A 22,773-nucleotide genomic window follows, 5' to 3' on the forward strand; every position below is an offset into this window, starting at 1 on the left:
CAGTGAGCAGGGAGTCCACGTCTGGTTGCCCACAGGTAACTCAGGGTGACCAACCCCAAGTTCCTAGCAAATATTTTTAAAAAGGTAGCAGGCGCTCCTCTCCAGAAAGAACATGGCATGATAACCTGTTCTGAGATGAGAGTTTGCAGCACACGCTTTTTGCTCACTGTACCTTTCACAGATTGGAAATATCCATTTGTATATCAGTCTTTGTACCTCCCACATGGGCAGTCCAGCACCGAAATGCTATGGCAATTCCTCTCTGAACAAGAGTACCACCAGCAACCCTATACACATGTTTCAGCCTTGTTGGGCCTCATCAGTGAGGTGAAGCTGTGCCTCTCTGAGCACAGTGAGCAGGGAGTCCATGTCTGGTTGTCCCCAGGTAACTCAGGGTGACCAACCCCAAGTTCCTTGCAAATATTTTAAAAAAGGTTGCAGGCGCTCCTCTCCAGAATGCCAGCAGGGCAATACCCCCCATGAGCTCAGTCCATCTTCCATGTCCCAGTTGAGAAAGTATGAGGATGTAGCAAGCAGTAACCCCATTATCAACCATCCAAACAAACCCAAACAGTAGAGTGACCAAAGGCAAACTGCTCAATTGGATTTATTTAGAGCAATTAGATAATGAAACAGACACTCAGATTGCTGTAAATAACAAAAATATGGCAGTGAAATCTCTGGAATATGACTCCCCTAGCCGCTACCTGTTTTGAGTTGCAAATATATTCGGGGATGGCCAAGTTGCTGCAGTGCAAATGTCTTAGAGGTAGGTCCCATGAGCTCAGCCCAAGATGTTGGCATTGCCCTCATTGATTCCATGTGGATTCCCTGTAGGATATGATCATACTAACGCTTCATATACAACATTAGCACCTGGGCCGGGGGTGGGGAGGGCAACCAATCTGGTTCCTTGGATCGCAGGCTGAATCTACTGATCCAAGCCCATGTTCCTTGGAACCTGATGGCTGCTTCCCCTGCCCCGCACCGCCATCTTCGCCCCACCCTCCCCTTCCTTTAAAATTTCCCGTCCCTGACACCCCCAGCCAAGTTACCTAATTTCTGCTGCTGCCGCTCTGTTGCCGCCATGAAAATGGAAGCCCTGCCGTCCTGATCCATGGTGGCCATCTTGAGAAAGTATTTTGATTCAATGAACGGGATGCCGAGAGACGTCCCATTCATTGAATCAAAATACAATGCTCTTAGCACCCCGGGTTTCCGTATTGGAAACCCGGGGTGCTAATAGCAATACCCACCCGTTCCATGGACTGGAACAATGCTAACAACACTGCAGACCCTCTTTAAAGGCACTTGCATTGTTGCTTAAATAATAGCCAATCTGATATAACTGGACATCTTCATCTTTGATGACTTAAAATACTTCCACCCAGAATAAAAGGTTCCAAAAGTGTCTTGCACTTTTGAAAATCACTAGTTGATTTCACGTGGATTCCTGTAGGAGATGATAATCATAAAGGTTCATTTGCTGATACAACTGTACATGATCATATTGGATGGCTTAAAGACCGTCCACCCAGAGGGAAAGCTCCAGTGCTTAATTATTAAGGAAATAAGGGCCATCGGCCAAATATTTTCTAGCCTGCCGGTGACACCACCCACATCTGCTCCATACAGTGTCAACATATTTAGGGTTAAAGCTGCAACTCCCACCAGTTCAATGAAGGTGATGAACGATGCGACTGTGGCATTGCCGACATAACATATTAGTTGCATGTCGAAATACCATGAATGTGTAAGTGTTTCTTTAAAACACATCATCGTTAACATTATTCTCTAGTTCAATCAATGGCAAGTGGAACATGTTGACCATCTGACCACAGACAAAAGAGCAAACATGCTTTCCTCCTATGGAGGATCGATGGACAAATACAGGCAAAATCATGACTGAACTCATGACATTTCCTGTCAAGCACTGCAGTATGGTCTTCTTGTATAGGTTGACACCCGTGACGGGCACTCGTCTTCATCATTGGCCTTTTCACTGACCTTGTCCCTCTGTTGGGGCCGCTCACTGGTGATGGTCCTGTTGTTGCCAACCCACCCTGCTTCGGCAGTGCTGCTGGTTATTAAGGCAGATAATCTGCACCAATGCTGTGCAGGATGAGTGGAACAGTGTGCAGGCATGGCTAGCATGAGTGACCAGCATTGTCACCTTCCAACTCGTTGTTGTTCATGAAAATTGAGAATTGTCCATGACCTGCCAGCCTAGGCTGCAATGTCGTTGCTGGTTGTGTTACTACAACTGACTGACAATTAAAATAATAAAGTTGCTAAAATACCACAACTTAATCAAACTGGGTTTAGAAATAAGTGTGAGGGCTCAGAAATAAGTGCTGGGGTTGAACTCTGGCAAACACCCTCACAAATTAAGCATTGGAAAGGACCCAAAAAGTGACTTGTACTTTCAAAAATCGCTAGTTCTGAAGAAACAGACACCAGCAGCTCTGTGTACATCAAAGCAGTGCAGGAGCTTTTCATCAGGGGAGGATAGGTTTTGAAAAAAGTCCTGAAAAATAATATCCCGATGGAGGGGGAATGCTTTTGGGTGAAAATCCAAACAAGAAGCATTATGCCATCTAAGGAGGTCTGCGTTGTGCCTTGAGTCTGATGGTGACATGGATGTTGGCTCAGGATGTTGTGCTACACATCATAACATGACTTGTGGGTATAATTTGAAAGTACTCTTAGTTGGCGTCAGTGTTGGCAGCATTTACAACATTTTACTCTAAATTCGATAGAGAAAATCGTGCCAACGGTATTGGCGTATCCTGTAGTCTACTTAGCTGTGCTCAGTGAAGTTTACTGAAGTGGTAAACTGATATGTTAGGCGTGCTTCAGTGTTCCTATTGTGTTTACATGCAGAGAAAACACAGAAACATAGGTCCCATGCAATGTACCGCCGGTCACCACCACTGAGTGAGGCATGAGAATCCCTGCAATTCCAACACATTTGATGATTGTCAGGATGGTTATCAGGTTTCAAAGGAAACCGTCATTACAAAACATGTCACAAGACCAATCTGCCAGTTTTGAATAATGGGTCCAAAATGGTCAAAGCATTTAGCTCCACCACCATACGGGCTGATGAAATTGCCACCCAAAAATTCATTTTAGCTGAAAGGTGAGACCGTCATGTACCCTGCTGAGGTTTTAATGATGAATGCTGAAAAGCAAGCAAGACCAGTGACCGATTCCTTGACGGACAAGGAGGACACAAAAGAGGCTAATTCAGGGAAAAACCTCTCAATAACCTACACACTAATTGCTCAGTCAAGACATTTATGACACGTGTTCTTTTGGGGCCTTAACTGCAGCCAGTTGGACATGTTTTATTTTATTATTTTATTTGCAGCGCACATAACCCGTCGTTATCATGCTCTAGTTTCATTGAATTGTGGAAGTGCAGGTTATTTATAACACGCTCAGTTTTTTCAAGTGCGGATCCGGGAATTGAACCTGTGTTTGCTCATCGTAGTTTTCCTTCCAAGACCTGCGCATTGCCACAGAGCTATCCTCCTAAGATTCTTTAGGAAATGTCAACTTGAAAAATATCCCCCATGGCACACATATGATAAAGAGGATGACCTGCAAGAATGCTGGATTTTCACTGCTGGGTCCTGTGATGAATGTGGCTTCTCCAAACACAGGTACTCAATTTCCAAGAAGTCAGTTTCAAGTTTTGAATAGTTTGAGGAGAAAGAGACAGAAGTCATGGAGGGAAAGGATCCATTGAGCGCTTCCATTGCACAGATCTCACTAGATTCAGCAGGTAGAGAGACAGGGGCTGTTGCTAAACCTGGAAAGGGCTATTCTAATGTCAGGACTGTCGGGACTCGGGGCTAGCTATCCTTTTGGTTGTAGCCCCTCAGCTTCTATCCGGGGCTACAACCAAAAGACCTGGGGCTATAGCCCCCTTAGCCACCCCCTAGCAACGCCTCTGTACAGAGACATCTAAGACCAAAACAAAGTGCCCCGTCCTGGATTTTACTCGGGTTTCTGGAGGTAACTGGGATTGCAGAGAGTGGTAACAGAAGTCCCTGCAGCCATATGACGGGTAGGGGTCATTCCCCAAGTGTCTTTGCATAGGGGCCTGGAGCAGAGAGCAGGACAAAGGACTTTCTGTTTGGTGGTGAAGAGGTCCGTCTAGGGATAACCTATTCATCCAGATGTTTCCTAGTACACTGCTGGATGCAGACAGAACTTCACTGAAGTTGGGAACAACTGGTCCGCGTGAACATTTTCCTCCTCTAGCTGATAGGAGGCTGAGAGGGACTGGGGTGCTCTTCCTGTTTCAAAGAGCCTAAATCTTTGAAACACGATATTTGGGCTGTAGATTTGATTTTGACTTGGGTTCACATATGACTTCACTGCTTGATTGTGTGCAGGAGAACATGAGTGCTGTTGATCAACCAGGCAAATGCTTCTGAGATATGTGCTTTCACAGCCTGTTGTATTTCTGTGGAAAGATTGTTTCCTTCCATTAGAGTCCTTTTCCCCTTTGCCATTTTGGAGCCCAGAGTGGCCGCCAACTCTTCTGGCTGGCATCTGACTAATAACAAAAGGTGGCTCTGGATTCAACCTTATCCAACAGACCGCAAACCACGAACATAGCACAATGCTACGTTGCCAAAATCTGATGTAGTCGCTGGAATCCACATCTTGTAATCCTGAAAAGCTGGAAAGTGGATCCATAGGAGATTGTGAACCTGAGGCTTCAGGTGGATGCGAACACTGAGAACGAATACAAGATATGTCCCCATGTACCAGAATGCAAGCTTGAGGAGGACAGACTACCATTTGCGGTAATGGCCAGCATGTGGACTGCAAAGAGAGGTCAGAGGCTGTTGGAAGAAAAATATTCTCCAAAACCTTGCAGAACAAGGCACTATTAAAAACTGTAGATGTTGCAAAGGGAGCAGCAGGGTTTTGGAGAAGTTGATCAGCCACTCAAAAAATGTAGATGGCCCGACACATTTGTTTTCCCGGTTAATATAGTTTTGCTGGTGAGAGTGGGGAGAGGGGAGGAAGTTGCAGCCGGTCAGCTAGGTATAGCTGTTGTCACATCCAGGCCTTACCTGGATGCCCTGTTCCGCCTTCTTCTGTTTGATTAACTCAATTGTCCTTCTCCTAAAGACAATCTGACCTCAGCTGGATGGAATAGTTGGGAGGCAGGAAGTGTTGTTTCAAGGGTCTTGACCCCCTCAGAGGAAAACAACGTGTATAGGTGTGTGGTATTTTGGCTGAAACACAATGTTCTGTCAGAGGAGTTGACCTCCCTAAGCCAGTGCAGATTCCAGGCAGATTTGCAAGAGAGAGACTGAAAAGAGACCTTGAGAAAATAGCAGGAACGAAGGATCAGACCTGGAAAGGAAGGCATAGAACTGGAACATGTAGGCTGTTGCAAACAGATGGAAGAGGTGAGGAGGCAGAATCCAAGGTCTATGGCTCTGCACAAAGTAACAAGATTTGAGTCTGGTACCATAAGGGTTGCAGCGAGCTGCTTGCTTCTTTATTAGCTTTTAATACTGCAACAGTGTTCCAGACATCTTGAATCGAGTTGCACTCTACCAATACAGCAACTGAGGTGCCATGATGTCTCGGGTTGCTCTGGAAGGAAAGTGAGGTGCCATGCCCTCTCCCACCTGGATGTGGAAGTGCCCTTTGAAAGACCTTCCTGCGTCTACCCTGGCACCCAAGAGATGTGTCCTGCATGCTGCAGCATGACTGCAGATTCAACCAAATCACCTGACTCACTTCAAATTGCACTGGCTCCTACTGTAAGCCCATATCATCTTCAAATCCTGCTGCATCATCTACAAGGCTGTCAACTGGAAGTCCCCAAGCTACCTCACTGAGGATCTCAGCATCTCCGGAGGCCTATGATCCACCAGAATTAAGGACATATGCAGACGTGAACTCCGCAGGTGCAGGGAGGAATTCACCAGAAGACAGGTCTTCTCTGTCTATGCCCCAAGATTCTGGAACCACCTCCCCTTTCTTCGCCATGTTCTTCCCCCTTATGAGGGTAAAGTGCTCCGTTGCTTCCCGAAGCTAGGTTCGCGCTCAATAAATAGCTCAATAATAATAATACTCTGAGTGAATATAGAATGGGGCTAGCTCGACGGTGGTCCCCTAGCCCTTGGGAGATGTTTTATTACAGCCCTTGATTACCAGACAAGAACATGATCTGGACACCTCGGATCCACCCTTCAAGGGCCAGTAGCGGGTAAATGATCCACATAAGGGATACATCATGAAAGGTGGACATGAATCTCTTAGGCATGCATGACTTCCACACAAGGTGTTGGATCTTTGGTGAAGGCCTGAGGGGCAGGGAAGACACTGAAGGGTGGCACAGTGAACTAGGCATGCCATCATGATCTGAAACGACCGTAATCTCTGCCTCATTAGGTGGAGAACATTATACGCAAGCAGGAATCCTTTAAATGCAGCAACTCCAGGAAGTTGCTTGTATAACCACTGAGATGATCATCAGTAGCGTCTATGTCCTGAAACGTACGCGTTCACCCTCTTTCAATTAATCAGCAGAGTTATCTGACCAGGAACAGAATCAGATAGAAACCCTCACCCAGTTCCTTTAGAAAGTCTCCACAACTGCCTCCTTCAGAAAAAGAACTTCAACCCACGTTAGTAATGCCTGATGCTGGGACTCATCCTTCGCAACGGATGTCTTCAGAGGACCGGAACTGGGAGGAAAGGTGAACGAATCCGTAGACTCAGCCTTTTTATGATTTCAAGAACCATGTTTCAGAAGTGCAAACTTTCCATGCTTGAAGGAGAGAAATATAACTTCCCTGTGGCCGGCCTTTTGGTGTAGTAGGATCTGATGCGGGGATTTGGCTCTCTCGAGTGAGAAGTCCACCTGCCTCTGTCACAAAATAACCCTTGAGTAGGCAGCAATGGTCCCAGTCAAGCTGAAATCACGCCAGAGTGGCTCTGCCTTGTTAAGAAAATGCTTGTTTTTTTCCATTAAAATGCCATCAGGAAGTATTGATCCATTTGAGGTCCAAAACAAGGCATTTGTTCTGGTTTCTGTTTTTAATGGGTGTATCCAACACCCAGGTACCCACAATATCTGATCCAGGTACTGCTGTGGAGGTCCAGCGGCATCAAATGTAATATCAGAGTGGAAGCGCACCTGCAGCTCTATTGCTGCGGCCAAAATCTCAGACTTGCATAAATAGCCCATGGAGGGCTTACAGTTCCCTCTGTTGGTATCTTGCTATACTTGCATTCTTCGAAACTTCCACTTTAGATTACTGTTTCAATCACGCCTCTGTTGGTATCTTGCCATACTTGCATTCTACGAGACTCGGTCTCCCACTGTAGATGACTGCTTCAATCACGCCTCTGTTGGTATCTTGCTATACTTGCATTCTTCGAAACTTCCACTTTAGATTACTGTTTCAATCACGCCTCTGTTGGTATCTTGCCATACTTGCATTCTTCGAGACTCGGTCTCCCACTTTAGATTGCTGTTTCAATCACGCCTCTGTTGGTATCTTGCCATACTTGCATTCTACGAGACTCGGTCTCCCACTGTAGATGACTGCTTCAATCACGCCTTTGTTGGTATCTTGCCATACTTGCATTCTTCGAGACTCGGTCTCCCACTTTAGATTGCTGTTTCAATCACGCCTCTGTTGGTATCTTGCCATACTTGCATTCTTCGAGACTCGGTCTCCCACTGTAGATGGCTGCTTCAATCACGCCTCTGTTGGTATCTTGCCATACTTGCATTCTTCGAGACTCGGTCTCCCACTTTAGATTGCTGCTTCAATCACGCCTCTGTTGGTATCTTGCCATACTTGCATTCTTCGAGACTCGGTCTCCCACTTTAGATTGCTGTTTCAATCACGCCTCTGTTGGTATCTTGCCATACTTGCATTCTACGAGACTCGGTCTCCCACTGTAGATGACTGCTTCAATCACGCCTCTGTTGGTATCTTGCCATACTTGCATTCTTCGAGACTCGGTCTCCCACTTTAGATTGCTGTTTCAATCACGCCTCTGTTGATATCTTGCCATACTTGCATTCTTGGAGACTCGGTCTCCCACTGTAGATGGCTGCTTCAATCACGCCTCTGTTGGTATCTTGCCATACTTGCATTCTTGGAGACTCGGTCTCCCACTGTAGATGACTGCTTCAATCACGCCTCTGTTGGTATCTTGCCATACTTGCATTCTTCGAGACTCGGTCTCCCACTTTAGATTGCTGTTTCAATCACGCCTCTGTTGGTATCTTGCCATACTTGCATTCTTCGAGACTCGGTCTCCCACTGTAGATGGCTGCTTCAATCACGCCTCTGTTGGTATCTTGCCATACTTGCATTCTTGGAGACTCAGTCTCCCACTTTAGATTGCTGTTTCAATCATGCCTCTGTTGGTATCTTGCCATACTTGCATTCTTCGAGACACGGTCTCCCACTGTAGATGGCTGCTTCAATCACGCCTCTGTTGGTATCTTGCCATACTTGATTTCTTTAAGAATCGGTTTCCCACTTTACATTGCTGCTTTGGTCCCACCACTGTTTGCATTTTACCACCTTTGCATTTTGCGGGACTAGGATTCCCACTGTAGATTGCTGTTTCGCCATACTTGCATCCTGCGGGACTAGAACTGTATTTGCTGACTCTTGGGTGCTGCACCCCACGGAACGCTGTCGAGCCCGAGCCCCATGAGTCATCCAAGCTGTTCATATAGCCACAGACACTTGACATGCACACTATTTGACTGCACCCTACTTTAAACATACATCACGCTCGAACCGAGCACCACTACCCAATTCGACACAGCACCCATCCCACACCTGATAAAATGAGCTGCTGGTAGGGAACCAGCGCCTCCCTACCTAGGCATACACATTTTACCACTCCTCTATTTCTCAGCTCAGACTATAGTCTTCTAAAGGGCGTTCATCCTCACAGCGCTTTGAGGCCATATAGGTGCTATGCAAATTCCAAGTAACGTAACATAACATAACATAACATATGGATAGGCCCTTTCTTATAAAGAATATGCCCCAGAACAGATAGAACACATTGCAGCACAGTGGCTCTGAAAGACGCAATGCTACTGGGTGCCTGTCTTCTTGGCAGAACTTCCTCAATCTTTTGGAACTGGGAGGAGGAAGACAGACAAGAAGAAATGAAGTGCATGAACAAAATGGAAAGACAGATTGAACAGTCAATGCCCTGTGGCTTAACAGAGGTGTTTATTGTGAATTACAGTTCCAAGAGGAACGCATAACTATTCTGCTATTTACCCAAATATTGATGATGGTAACAGAGGTGCAAGAGAAGAAGGAGCTCTCTACGGTGGAACGATCTGTGGTGGTTTTACACTTTTTCATGTATGGGGGCACAAATACATGATATGATGTCTAACTAGAACACACCCTTATTTTCGATGCATCATTCATAAACAATGAAAGTATCTATAGTAAAAAGTTAGGGTGAAGACCAAGAAATAAAGAAAAAACAAGGAAACATACAATCTCCTGCTATACACTGGGAACCAATCTACACACCAGCATTTGACAGGCAACACACATAAACAGTTTTCTTGCATTATCCTGGATGATAGCTCAGGGGCAACACGTTTGTCTTGAAAGCAGAATCACACAAGTTCAAATACCAATCCAGCACTTATTCATTAATTCTATCAGAAAGTACGCCATTATTGGAAATATTTGAACTGATCACAGAAAAGAAGTACTTGTTAACTCTACCTTGTTGGATCTTCTATCACATTTTTCTGTTTCCGTTTCTTTTGTTTTAATTTGATGTTGTTGTTTTTAATTTGATTTACTGTAATCTTATTTCAATATTATTCAGGTCAAACTGGTCTGAATTGTGTTAGAATTATTACTTCCCTAAAGTTCAAACTAGTGGACTCTATTGCAACCATATACAAGGCCCATATTCTTTTGACAGAATCCTAGCAGGGCACTTCTATCTCTAATGGCCTCCCAGAAGAAGAAGTTCTCAAGCAGCTTCCTCAATGAGCTTGCCAGGACCCTCGACCTCCTTACTCCCTCAATCAACAAGGAAAGGAACCTCAGCAGAAAAGAAATAACTTACAGGGGGGACGGTCAATAGGGCCAGGTGCCAAAAGGAGCTGGTGGATGCTGGGACTGGAAGACACCTATCAGACCACCTCCACTCGATCTCTGCACTAAAGCAGGAGACAGTCACAGGGTGATGATGCCCCCACTTCAACCCTATGGTGGGCAGGGCCATGAGGCTGCTAGTCAGAGCGCCCTTTATTCCCTGTGCCCTTATCAATAATCAAGATAAAGGAGCAAATGATGCCCAAAATCGCAACATAAATGTATTACCCTCATGTAATGGCTCCCAGAAAGCCACACAATCCCCTTAGCCAAACCCAGAACTCTGACACAGGAAGGGAAGCTTCTCCTATGAAAGAAACTATGTTACAGCTTTTGAAAATCCTCAGAGGAGAAATAAACATTTTCGGTACGACGTTGTTACATCGCAAGTATATTTTTTTAGGAGTTTTTTTGACGAAAATGTTTCAACAAAAAAACTCAGATATAAGAGGCTTGGGGATAGGGAGTAAGTAATAGGAGGGGGAGTTGGGGAGTCCCCCCAAATGCCAAAAAAATTCAATGATTTTTTTCAAAACGCGCACCTCGGGAAGTACTGGGAAGTACTGTTGTGCGGTGCCGTGTGCCGAGGACTCGCTGCATGTGGGGACTTTGCTCGAGTTTTGAATTGTAGAAGCGCTCCAAGCGCATGAGGAAGGAGCGTTTGAGCGTGGAAGCATACCTGCCTAACCTCCGGAATTTTTCCGGGGACTCCGGAATTTCAAGCATTTCTCCGGGTCTCCGGAAAAGTTCCTTAAATCTCAGGAATTTTGAGATTCTTTCCGGTCCCGTCATATTCTCCACCTGATTGGCTGCCGCGGTAGCCAATCAGGTGGAGAATATGACGGGACCCGGCGCGAAATGTTGGTGCCCACTGCCTGCACCCCTATAATAATAGTGCTTTCCATCCATATCATTGGATTGAAAGCACTATTATTTCAGCGGCGGCGCCGCCTTCATTTTGCTTAAAATAGCACTGAAAATCATTCATTCAATGCTATAGTAAGCACACTGAGGGCGCCACCACAGCAATAATAGTGCTTTCAATCCAATGACATTTTGCTTACTATAGCATTGAATTAATTATTTTCAATACTATAGTAAGCAAACTGAAGGCTACAACAACCAAGTTTACCTTTTTGACAGGTGGGCGGGGCGTGTGGGCGGAGCCGTGTGCAAATGGGCGGAGTCTTACATCTCAGGAATTTTGATTTTCAAATGTAGGCAGGTATGCGTGGAAGCGAAACGCTGGGGAAAGGACTGCATTCACCAGAGTAATTATACCTTGAACTCATTGGTCGTATCTCGTGGATGTGTTATGGGATTGGATTGGATCTTGGGCATGGTGCTTGGTGCTAGGGGGAGGGGGTGTACCCACCTACGACAACGTGAGTTACTAAAGTGTTGTCCTGCTTTCTTTTTTCTAGATTCTTTGCTGCTTAACTCCGCCCCTCTTCAGTTTGCCCGTCCTCCTTGCAGCCTCTCAGCCAATATAGTACCGTGTGCGTGCGCACCCCGGGAAGTACTGGGAAGTGCTGTTGTGCTGTTGTGCTGTTGTGCTGAGAGGGTGAGGGGTGCAGGGGGTCCTTCCTTTCATCTTTATTTCGGTGAGCTTTATGCAAATACATGCTACATCGTAGTGGGCAGGATTTAAACAACATCACATTGAGTGGTGATTTGTTAAGGTTGGGCACCTTTCTAAAAGATTTCTACAAGCAAGTAAGGGAGTGCTGGGGTTTATTTGAGGCACCGTTCTGATGAGAGCATTTGGAACGGTGATGGTGACACGCTAATGTGGTCACAAACGATTTAACCGCACGGAACGTCTGCCCTTAAGAAGCCTTAAGGCTGGCGTACCTAGGCTTGTGTGCCCCTAAAAGCATCTTAGTGTGTGGCTTGGAGTGGTGTGACTTTATAAGATACCATTGTGTGACACATCCCCTATTATACGACTGAAGCTATAGTTTGTTTGCTGTCTACAGGTTTAGTGCTTGAGTTATAGTAAATTCGTGCAACTGCACATCAGAATAGGAAGAGGGTATCCTAACGCCTGTAGGTACTAAGTGGTGAACTTTTGTAATGTGCCAGAATGGTCAATGGACTGCGTAGTGGTAGAAAACTCACAGGGGTAAATGGTTCGAATATAGAGCCTATGGAACCGCCTACTGAGGGAGCCCGCTATGAGGACCCATTGGACCAAAGTGCTGTTCAAGACGAGGTAGTGAACTTTGAACGTAGTGAGCACAGTATAGTGCACATCCCAATGTTACAGAGCATAAATGAGGGAGGTGATGAGGAAATGGATGCCTTGAAGCTTGAACAACAGAATGGAAGCGCGTTTCTAGTTCGTGCATCCTCACCGATTAAATTTAATGTGAAAGAAGTTAATGACCTTTCCTTGCCTATTAGCCCGGATTACACTGTGGCCGAGTCTGATAAGTAGATGCAGAGAAAGTTGAACTATCTAAAAATGTGGTGGAAGGTATTAATGACTGTTCTATCCTGGGTCCAACAATAGAGGCCGAAGTGGGCAAAAGAATGAGATTTTCCCTGGGGCCCTCGACTCCTGTGTCAAAAAGAGGGGTTGGAAAAGAGGATGTTCACATCTATAGTTTACCTGCACAGAGGAACCACGGTCAGCACTCGCCATTAAAGGGTATGTTTGCAAGTATGGGAGAGGAAATGAAACAAGATGTAGGGCCTAAAGATAAAACAAACGTGCTGATTGATCCTAACTGTTCCTGGCCCACTAAAAATCCTTTTACAAACCCTGTTGAACAGATAGATTTATTCGCTGCGAATATGGGTACGCGTTCCAACTTGGGCATACAAGCGGATGTTGAACAGGGTGAAGTATTGGATTTACGTGCATGGGATGTCCTGGGGTTTGGTGAGGACTTCCCGGTCATAACTAGAATCTTGGACTTGCTTGATAAGGGACATGAAAGAACTCATTGTGAACTCAAAGATTTAAGAACAACTTTGACAGAACTATTATGTAAGATCAATAAAGTAGAGGGGCTCCTATTCACGTGTGATGCAGTATCTGCACTGACAATGGTAAATGGAAAGAGAGTAACACTTAAGGATTGTGATACACATACTCCTGGGGATGGAAGTATGATAAATGCAGTGGGTAGAACTTTTGCTGAAATAGTAGCAACGCCTATAGGCAATTATCAGCATTCTGAGGTAAAGAATAGTAACATGATTATGGATGCAATAGAAGCCCTGTCCAACGCTATACAACTGATCCGAAGTGATATTGTAGTGGTTAAAGAGGCTATTTTGAATGGTGATAAGAATGGGATCATCTACCCTCAACCATCTGACCAAGATTCGATGTATAAGAGGGAGGTTCTAGACAGTCCAACAGTCCTATTGGACTTAATTGCTCTGTCAGGCAATGTAAAGGAGGATCTGGATGGGTATTCTATGAATTCTGCCTTTGAAAACGAATGTGAGAAGCAGGTTGTGGTGCTGACAAGAAGGGAAAAAAGAACCATAGCCCGAGCTCAGAGAAGGGGGGCGAAGAGAATTAAATCTAGAAAGGCTAATATGAAGAATCTAGCTAATCTACATACAGGAGAAATCCAGGAATATTCAAGTGAGGATTCAAGGAAACTAGCAGTATAGAAGCAGGAGGAGGTGAATGGTATTGACCTTCACCAATTTAATGAGGAATCTGAGGTTCATTTGGACCTTCTGCCAGAGGATTTTGATAAAATCCCCTTGCATCCTAAGAAATGCTCCAAAAAAACGAAAACCATGATCACAGGACATGATTGTGTTAGAGAGAGGGTTATTAATGATTGTAATCCCCATCCTCAGAAAAAGGGACAGTATGTCCCTGTTAGTACTGGCAAATCAGGTGTGCAAACTGCGCTATCACAATTCTATCCAGTGAATAATAAAAGAACAGAGGAAAAATCTGTCAAATCTTCTGAGAAAATCAATCACGGTAGTAATGAAGTTGGAATGAACGAGGCTGAAGAGGAGGATCTAAGGAAGGGATTAGTGGGTGGATCTAAATTATGTGTAGCCATGAAAAGTGAGGATGAGTACGTAGAGGAGGGAGTTGCCCCCGTGGTTGAAAGGGAGATCACGACTAACCCAAAAAAGCCTCCCCTGGGCTATCCAATAAATTCGATCCCTGAATCGAATGATAAAACGGAGGAAGTGGAGCAGGAGAGTGTGATGCAGCAAACCCGAAAGGGGCGGGTACAAGGAAAAAGATCTATGAAGAGGAATTGGTTTCAGGAATGCCGACTATTATGGGATGGGAGAGTGATGTCAAAACAAATGGTATGACCAGTCTGAACAGAACATTTATGTCGAAAATGTTTCAGGCTATTCCCCTTTTAAGAACCCTACGTTCCGATGATCTTGATTGGATAAGGCTCGCTGTTAATTACAATCATCGAATGATTTGTGTGTTTCAGTCCATGATCATTATGAAGATGGTTTGGGAACAGAGGGATAACTTCATCGCCCTTGGTCTTATCCCTTTTGTTTTCAAAGATGTAAAGGATGCTGAGGAATTTCTAGAATCCCCTCCTGAACCTGTGATAACAATGGATGTGCCCCTGCAATCCATTCCTCAGGTGAATTTGAGTGCAGACACTCTGAAGCACTTGCTTGCATTGGTGGTCGCACTAAATGGGATTGCTCCAGGACCCAGTAGAAATACATGTCCACCTGAGAAAATCAAAGGGGATGTAATTGCGTAGCACATGTCCATTCAGGATCATATCTTGGAATTGTTGTGGACTAGCAAACTTTCATCGGTGGATTTCCAAGGTCGAATCAGGGAATTGTCCTAAAATTATTATGCTCCAAGAAACGATGCATATGTGTACCTTTGACATTGCGGGATACAGTTGTTATGCTATGGAAGCCACTAGAGGTGAAATGGGTAGACCTTCTGGTGGACTTTCAATACTTGTAAGCAACAGATGTAATATGATGTCTTGTTATTGCATAATGATGAAAGTCTATTGGTTATACGAATGAATTCCCATACATTACAAGATCCCGCTTTGGTATTCATATGTATATATTGGAATAAGATCCGAATTACCTGGGAACAGATTGTTGATACTCTAGATAGGATACTGGAAGAAGTATTCACATGTATAGGATGTGTGGGGATTATTATAGGTGGTGACTTTAATTCCTCTTGCTATAAGAATGAATGTCTTAGAGTGAGCAAAGTGGCTAAAAGGTCATCGGTATCATCAAGGAATGGTCTAAAATGGGTAAAATATCTACTGGAATGGGATTTGCAATTGATGGAGCCCACGCACCGTTCCCACCCATTCACATGGAAGCGGGGTGATCACTGTTCCTATATAGATCATTTCTTTGTATCCACAATCCTGCTTAAGAGCACTGAACCTACACAAATCCTGGATCTTGGATTTGGGGATCACGCAGCCATTTGTATCAATATCAATTTCAGAAACTGGAGTCTCCACTCCGATTATGCGCTGAGAATGATTGAGATTGATAGGCCTGGTCTGCCAATAAAATGGAATAGACATACTTGCATGAGGTTGACCAACAGAATTAAGGAGGATGTGTTTTTTAAATACATTAATCAGAATCTTAAGCGCACAAATATGCATGTAGAAGCGGAAATGTGTAGTCGCATTCAGGGGTACCTTTTGGAAATCGCACATGACACTAGGCCTCGACCTACTTTGGAAGTGCACGGACATGCATTTAACTCCAAAATCTATAATCTCAAGATCATAAAGAATCGGAATTTGAGGAATCAAATTAGACGGAATCCTGGGCACGATGAATATTGTGCTGAAATAAAGCGTATTAATTTAACCCATAAACATCGGATTAGGGAATTGAAACAGGAAATCGCTATCAGGGATAATCAATGTATGATGCATAATATCTTGTCCAGTGACGTAAGGAAAATATGGACTTTAATTAGAACTTTAAATGCCCCTGCAGCTCTCTTGAGCCCTCCATTTCAGCTTCTACATGGGTACAATATTTGACTGAAAAATGTGAGCTACCGAGTATATTCATAGATGAATGTACTGTGAATTACTCTAAGTATATTTTAGAGTTTTGTCCATGGTCTATTGAAGATATTACTGTTGCCATAGCGAAATTGAAGGATTCCATATCATGTGGTCCGGTTGGGATCCCTTCTTGTGTGGTAAAATCAGATCTGCAACTTTGGGCGGGGATCCTTAAACTAAAGTTTGCTACAATATTTAGTAATAGATGTATTCCTAGCTCTTGGTGCTCGGCCATCATAGTGCCGATTTATAAGAAAGGAAACATTAATGATCCCTGAAATTTTAGACCGATAGCACTTACGGATGCCTCTTCCAAGATCTTTACGCAGCTAATTTTAAAGGAATTGCAGGAGTTTCTCTCTGCTAATGATTCCTTGTCTAAATATCAAACTGGCTTCCGTAGGGCCATGGGGTGTTCTCTTAATGCCACTATACTTGCGCTTTTGCAATGTCAAACTAAAACTTGGAGATCAGGGGCAGTCTATATGGCAGCACTTGATTTAAACTCCGCTTTTGACACTGTAATTAGATATAAGCTATGGAAGATAATGATACATCTGGGGATTCCACTTCACTTAGTAGGTCTGATAGCAATGCTGCACACAAACACGAAGTATATGGTACGGGTGAACAGTACAGGAACTTTGACGCAGGCTATCCCTACGGAAATTGGGTTAAAACAGGGCTGTTCCCTGGCAGCAGTTCTCTTTAACTTGTATCTCTCATCCATTGACTTTGTTTGGAAAGATATAGTAAACTATCCTGTTAGGTTGGGTCAGCTCAAACTGAACTCTATTTGTTTTGCGGATGATCTGCTGTTATTTGATAGAACACCATTTGGGTTGCAAAATAAGTTGGATGCCCTCTTTAACTTTGCAGAAGGGCACAACTTAAAAATAAATCAGTTAAAATCTAAAATCACAACATTTGCTGAAGGAAAAAAAAAGGTCAGTAAATTTACTTGGTCAATTGGAATGGAAAAGCTTGAGATGGTAAATGAGATCCGCTACCTCGGATACACACTTACTGATCAAAATTCTATTACATGGTGGAAGAAGTTACTTAGAGAAAAAATGAAACCTTTAATGGCACAGATGTGTATTTTATACAGAACATATTGCACTTTTTCTTTAATTCCGATTATACAATTCTATCTGTTGAAAATTGAGCCATGTATTTTATATATCCTGGATTTATGTATTGTAGAGATTGTTGAATTTCTTGACATGATCCAAGGTATTTTGTGGGAAAGGGTGCTATGCCTAGCAAATTCTATTCCAAACGATATAGTTAGGCATGAGCTTGGTCGTCTACCCCTCTCTGCTAAATGGAACTGGAGGCAAATAAACAATTATCGGAAAATGTTAAATCCCACTAGGAATTCGCTATATGTAGATCTAAATGAAATGATTAGGATCGGGGGTCAAGTTGACTTATCCAGATTTGTAAAGAAAATGGATTCTATTCTTGAATTGATAAATGTATCGAAGGAGGATTTGATTTTATGCTTACCCTTTAATAAGTGCAAATTTCAACTGTTGACATGGTGTTTGCAATCTGACCGTATAGGCAATTATACTGCATACAGGGAATACGCTGTATTTAGAAGAAGGATGGGAGTTTTGCCAAGATATCTATTTCAATTTCCATGTCCGGTTTCAAGAATGTTATATATGCGCTTTCGATTAAATCAGTTTAATACTTATGATCGGATTGGTAGATGGATGGGGAATAAGGAAAAGATTGGAAACTTGGGAATGGAATGTCGATTCTGTCAGATTGCTGGAACTGCAGAAACTTTGAGACATTTAGTGATAAACTGTGTATTCTTTGAGGAAATTAGAATCTTCCATTTTGGAAGTCATTGGCACTCAGGTATGGAGCTTTCGAGGTTTGCATTATGGAATAAGTGTATGTGGGGGAATAGTACTACGTTACTTATTAGGTTGACAAAGTTCTTAGAGGTAATAATGCAATGCACCAATGCACAAAATGATGCAAATATTTGCTCTCAACTGCAGCATCATTGCACTTATGTATCATATTGTATGTAGTGGAATTGTGTATGGAATTGAATGTAGCATGTACAAAAAGATGTAAAGTAATGTAGAGTGTGATGTAAAGTTATCCATAATTGCAACTATGTTGCAATTTTGTTTTATCTTTTATGTTTTATCTTCTATATTTTATGTAGATGAACTATGTATGAAAGTGATGATCAAGTATTTATATTTTTGTAATTTGTAAAGTTCCAATGATGGATCAAATACAATTAAAAAAAAAAGAAAATAAATAAAAGAAAATTGCCAAATAACTAATCGAAAAATAACTGCTGATGTAACAACATAGAATTTTTCGTGCAGTGCACACGTCAGGGCAATCAATCCATAGATGATTTGTGCTCTCATACACTGCAGAGGTCCCGAAGTCACCTAGTCATGTTGAAAAATGCGAGTGTGATTCCTATGGAGCATGCGTACAGAAAGATACACTCACCACATCCTCTTATTGTTTTGGGAGTTACAAATAAACACACTCCCTGCGACAGAGGAGGATTAGTTGCAGCAAATAGCCTATCTTGCTTACCAACCCTGTTTCTATCCGCAGAGCCATACGCTAACAGATCAGAGGAACTCAGACTCACCCGGGCATTAACACCAGGACTTCCACTGGAAGGAAGGGCCACTCCAGACATGTCCACAGCCCTCCTAAAAGATGTTGACACGCCTTCTTAAAATCCCAGGCCAGTCCCTTGCAAGCACCATGACCCTCACCTAGGAATGAATCACAAGCAAGCACAACCCTCTCAAAGCACGAGTGCCTTCACTCTCAGAAAGTCATTTCCCTGGGTGGAGGGTCTGGGGGGTGGTGGGGGACGTGGGTGAGGGAGAGGGAGAGCGAGCAATCTAATACAGCCAGCTCAGTATGAAAGTATGGGGTGGCATGTAGAAGGAGTTGGAGGAAGGAGTTTGGTGGAGAGTGTTGAGAGAGAAGGGCATTCTGAGAGGGGAGCAGGAGGCAATAGCTGGAGTTTAGAGAGAGAGTTTGGAGGAAGTTGGAGAAGGAAAGAAGTGTCAGCAGGAGGGGAGAGTTGTTGGAGCCTAGAGAAAGTTGGAGAAAGGGGGGTGCTTCAGCAGAAGAAGACATGTGGGGTAGTGAAGGAGGTAAACTATCAGATAGAAAGTGAGATAAGGGGGTTAGAGATACCTACTTGTTTTATTTTATTGTTTAAAGTTCAGACCTAGCTTGAGAGCAGCGGAACACTGTACAGAGTGTGGGTAGCCGGCATTTTGGCTGGTATCTTTTAATGGGAGTGCAGCAGTGCTGTGAGGTCTGTGCTTCAGTATGTGCGGCCATTGGAATTAGTCCATGGCCAGGTGTTGTTGAGAGAGCCATGTTTTGAGAGATTTGCGAAGTTGGAGAATTGTGGGGGCATTCCGAGCTGACACCGGGATCGAGTTCCAGAGGGTGGGTGACCTACTGGGATAGGAAGTGGAAGAGAGGACCAGGCGTTCCTAAGAAGCAAGACCAGGGAGGTTCCTGCAGGCCAGGTCAGTCCCGGGGCAGAACTTAGTTGGGGATGGAAGGAGATCTCATCAAGGATCAGGCAGCTTATCATAGAGAGATGTGCCCATGAAGTACCCTAGTAAGCAGGACACTAGAGCAGGGAGGTTGGTCCCCCTTGCCCTAACGCAAAGGAGTGAGTTACTGCTGGAGAACATTGCACTTTGCCTGCCCGTATTGAAGGAGACCTAAAAGATCAAGTCGAGTGAACACCAGCAATGGAAGGTCAAGACCTATATACTCAGGCAACCAGGTTCAGGAACCCTGAGAAACCCACAACCTGAGGGCAAAGACAAGGATTATGACAAGGACGGGCCTGAACCAAGATGGGTTGTTTGCGTTTCTTTTGTTAGTAGTACAGAAACCTTGATACAAAAATCCAACCTTTTTTTCTGCATCCCACCAATATACCCTATCATCTATGACACCAAGTAGGCCCTAGAGAAAAGAAAGCAATGGGCACCAGAACATATTTGGTAGGAAACACGTCTGCAAGAAGACAAACTGCACTGCCTGCGGCACATGAGAGGCTACTGATCCACCATTAGACTTAAGAAGAAAGATGCTGGGCCAAACCAAATCTTGTGGGTGCCAAAAACGTCCGCTGAAGTTTCTAATCTCAAACGTAACTCCCTACACCTGAAATCTAAACAGAAACTGTGTGGAAAAAAATCACTTCCATGCAATTTCATTTGCACTATTTAATATCTATTTGAACAGCAGTTAATCAGGATCGTGAGATATAAACAACAAGCAATTTAATACAAATGACAAAGTGGACAATCAAACAATTAGTAATACAGAATGAAAAATGAAAAGGCAACCAGTGATAACAAAAACATTCTAAAATTAAATACAGTCAATGTTACGTAAGCAACAACACCACACCATACAACTATACACACTCACAAACATAGCTACACCTATCACAAACACCAAAACCCACTGAGACAACAGAAAAATAATGTGAGAACCTAACTCTACTGTGCACAATAATGCAATTAGATGTGCAAAATAGCAGTTTGGAACCAATTTGGTATTGCCAGGCTGTACTGAACATACAGTTGCCTTTGTGATTATGTTTGGTGATCCACGGATCAAGCTAGGTGGCTCCATTTCAGACCCTTTAGCCATCAATCCTGTCTGTCCAACATGATTGACTCAGTGATAGACTATAGTTCATGTCTCAAAGCGCAAAAACTGAGATTCTTTGTCAAGGTTCCGTTATCCTACCTCCTTTGGATAATTTGCGCACAACTCGCTCTAGTAATGCAGCAAACACCTGGACATCGCTTTTGATGGTGTGCTCTACTTCGCCTCACAATCACAATCACAGATTGTTAGCATGATATCTCACTTTCATCTTGATGTGCTGAAGCAATGCTTTTTGGGAACATGTCCCATTAAGTTGAGATGGCATGGGCAATGGTGCTATCCTGTTTAATCTACTGCAACAGCCTGTCCCTGGGTCTTCCTCAATGCCCAACCAACCAGTTGCAAGTCATACGAAATAAGGGAGCCACGCTTATTTTGGGGTTGAAACCCAAATACCACATCCCGCCTGCCCTTAGGTCTGCTCATTGGCTATCAGTTACCACATCCCGCCTGCCCTTAGGTCTGCTCATTGGCTATCAGTGAACAAAGACTTCACCTTAGAAAGAGTTTGCATCAAACCTACTTAGGTGCTGGCTCTGCATCTATCCAACAAACACTCATCAGGTTCTGCCCTGGCAATGTCCTAGGATTTCCTGTCTCGTTCTCTCTCTTGATGGGCCATGTTAGGTAGAAGGAATTTGAGAACAAATTATGGAAGACTGTAGTAGTAGCCCTTTAAAACAACTTTCCCATTCCCTATGATCAGCTGACAATTATTTGGTGATCAGGGAGAAGCAGAAGATAGGTTTGTTCAGGCAGTCCTCTGACTCTTAATGTGAACCCTCTGACCCTTGAGAGTTGAGAGGACATTATGAATGCTACCTGGATGATTCCAGACATCACTTTGCAATTCGTCTGTCTGGTCATTGTGCACTTTACTGTGTGCTGACCCGCTCTTCCCCTTTTTTCCTTCACTAGCACTAGTCATGTACTATTGGTTATTCTTGTCATGCACTGGCACTTATCCCATCCCCTTACCCCTTACAACTCAATTGATCTGGAATGTTCCAAGGCTTAGAATAATTAGATCCTATTTATTTCATCTCTACCACTGCCCATCTCCCTCCATTTTGCTTGCGTTGTTGCAAAACAACTGCATTTAAAATGTGTGCTTCACAAATCAACAATAAATATGCAAATGAATAGATACATGAAAAATTGATTTACGGTGGCAGTTGCTGAGTTGCGGCTGCTTTAGGGACGGTAAATTGTGAATTTGTAGGTTTAGATGATTTGCATTGCAAGCTTTTCTCTCTGGTTTTATCAAGGGAAACCAGATTGTCTGTTTAAGGGAAGCCATTTCACTGAATGCCCATGATTTTATAATGATGTATGGTATAACATAGTCAGTATTCTTCGGGAATGTCCCGTGCTCACTTTGCTGAGGGCATGTCATATGGCAATGCCGCTAGCTGTACAGTGACACCCAAGGCACCCACTGTACTGGGCTGTAGTCATGCCTATGGGCCACTTTGACCCAGGTAGGCACTTTAGTCCAGCCCCGGGCCCCCTGAGTCACCCTGTGAATCCAGCGGTCGTAGCTTGTTGCCAGGCCCAGTGCCCAGCATCTGTGAGCCTCCTGATGGCATCACTTGGCATGGGTTATTGCCATGCCCAGTGGCTACTTTTCCTGTTGCAGGGCTTTCAGCTGTGCCCTGGGCGCTCCTCAGAGTCAGCAGATCTCGTTAGTGTGTGTTGTGTGTAGTATGATTGTTAAGCCCTATAGTGTGGTGGTGTGTGTTTGTTCATGCATCATACGTAAATGTGTGTTTGTTGCGAGTGGTGTTTCTGTCACAGATGCATGGTATGTTTTTACACGAGTCATCCGCAAATGCATGTATGAACAGTATGCAAGTCTT

General features: G+C 43.8%; 1 protein-coding gene and 1 long non-coding RNA gene across 2 annotated transcripts in view; one reads left to right on the forward strand and one right to left on the reverse strand.

Moving 5' to 3' along the window:
- Positions 1 to 22,773, reverse strand: part of CNIH3 (cornichon family AMPA receptor auxiliary protein 3) — a 1,135,308-nt gene that overhangs the window by 17,098 nt on the left and 1,095,437 nt on the right. The window lies entirely within an intron of this gene.
- The window catches only part of LOC138468240 (uncharacterized), a 79,491-nt gene continuing 68,391 nt past the window's right edge, over positions 11,674 to 22,773 (forward strand). The window contains exon 1 of the long non-coding RNA XR_011268225.1: positions 11,674 to 11,758. This is a non-coding gene — a long non-coding RNA (uncharacterized lncRNA). The remainder of the gene's footprint in view (positions 11,759 to 22,773) is intronic.

Source organism: Ambystoma mexicanum, chromosome 4q (assembly GCF_040938575.1).
Source record: "Ambystoma mexicanum isolate Mex_15411 chromosome 4q, UKY_AmexF1_1, whole genome shotgun sequence".
NCBI lineage: Eukaryota > Metazoa > Chordata > Amphibia > Caudata > Ambystomatidae > Ambystoma > Ambystoma mexicanum.